General features: G+C 42.3%; 1 pseudogene; it reads left to right on the forward strand.

Moving 5' to 3' along the window:
* Positions 1-489: 489 nt before the first annotated feature.
* Positions 490-1,347, forward strand: LOC101708225 (mortality factor 4-like protein 1 pseudogene; annotated as a pseudogene).
* The last annotated feature ends 580 nt before the right edge of the window (positions 1,348-1,927 follow it).

A 1,927-nucleotide genomic window follows, 5' to 3' on the forward strand; every position in this document is an offset into this window, starting at 1 on the left:
CAGAAAACTATATATAGTATAAAAACCTTTTTTATAAATTTTACAATTCTAAACCAACTGCTGAGCTTTGGATATTCTTGCTTCATTTATTTTATTTATTTTTAAATCAGAGAATCAACAAAATTAGCAACACTGAGGAGAAAGCTGGGTGATAGGCTAGAGAAAACTCATTGGTCGATGTAGATTATCATTAATGTTCTAGTTCTTGGATTGAATGGTGTGTTCATTGGTATTCATCATATTAAAATACATTCTTAAAATCGGGCGCAGGATGTAGAGCAGCTGTGCCTGACACAGCGTCTGATGCGAGCTCGGGTCCGGTAGAGAGAAGGGGGCGGTAGTCTGGGTGGTGGGAGAAGGAGGCAGCGAATCACTTACAAACGGCGCCCGAGCGGGACCGGAGCCCAAGTTCCAGGAGGGTGAACGAGTACTGTGCTTTCACGGGCCTCTTCTTTATGAAGCAAAGTGTGTAAAGGCTGCCATAAAGGACAACAAGTAAAATACTTTATACATTACAGTGGTTGGAATAAAAATTGGGACGAATGGGTTCCAGAAAGCAGAGTACTCAAATATGTGGACACCAATCTAGAGAAACAGCGAGAACTTCAAAAAGCCAATCAGGAGCGATGTGCAGCAGGAAAGATGAGAGGGCCTGCTCCAGGACAGAGGACATCTGATCTGCAGCAGAAAAATGCTGCAGTGAAAACAAAACAGAACAAACAAAACCCCTGGTAATGGAGATGGTGGCGGTACCAGTGAGACACGTCAGCCTCCCGGGAAGAAGAGGGCCTGGTAGAGCCTACCGTTGACAATGAAGAAACGTTTATGAACAGAGGTGAAGTTAAAGTAAAGATCCCTGAAGAACTAAAACCGTGGCTTGTTGATGACTGGGACTTAATTCCCAGACAGAAGCTGCTCTTTTACCTTCCTGCCAAGAGGAATGTGGATTCCATTCCAGAGGATGATGCAAATTATAAGAAATCTCGAAGAAACACGGATAACAAGGAGTATGCTGTTAATGAGGTTGTAGCAGGGATCAAAGAACACTTCAGTGTAGTGCTGGGCATTCAGCTCCTCCACAAAGCTGAGAGACCACAGTGCACTGAGATCCTTGGCAATCAGCCTGATGCGCCCATGTCCCAGGTGTACGGAGCACCACGTCTACTGAGACTATCTGTACGCACTGGAGCGATGTCGGCCTACACACCTCTGGGTGAGAAGAGCCTTGCTTTATTACTGAATTATCTTCATGATTTCCTCAAGTATCTGGTGAAGAATTCAGCAACTTTGTTTAGTGCCAGTGATCATGAAGTGGCCCCTTGTGAGTACCATCGGAAAGTGGTGTGAGGAGCTCTCGCCTGTGATTGGATCTCTGTCAACACGTTCTTGTTCCTAGCCCTTCTCTTGTACAAATGATGTACTTTGAAGATGTTTGTGTATAGCAGAGTTGATGTTTGTTTTGACTTTAAACAGAAAATAAAAGGGGGTGCAGATTCTTTTATCTTTATTCTTTTTTCTTTATTCTTTTCATTTCAAAGTTGCTACCAGTGTATTCAGTGATGGACAACAAAGAGACATGGTGTAGTTGCCTAGTTGACAAAGCTGCTTTTGAATGCTGGTGGTTGTATTCCCTTTACACTATGCACTTTTATAATACGTGTTAATACTATAGGACAAAATGCTGATTCCTAGTGCCAAAGGTCCAATTCAGTGTATATAACTGAACGCACTCATCCATTAGTGTTCTTTTTTTTTTTAACAGTGCTTAAAGAGCCCATCCTTTGCAAGTCATTCATGTTGTCCCTTAGGCATTTTATCTTTGCTCACATTGTTGAAGAATGGTGAATTGTTTCATGGTTTTTGTATTTGTGTCTAATGCACGCTTGAACATGATAGATGCGATGCATTGTGTAGCTACAGTTTTCTG

This window comes from Heterocephalus glaber, unplaced genomic scaffold, assembly GCF_053883595.1.
Source record: "Heterocephalus glaber isolate CG9 unplaced genomic scaffold, H.glaber_assembly_v1.0 deba00001600, whole genome shotgun sequence".
NCBI classification, from domain to species: Eukaryota; Metazoa; Chordata; class Mammalia; order Rodentia; family Bathyergidae; genus Heterocephalus; species Heterocephalus glaber.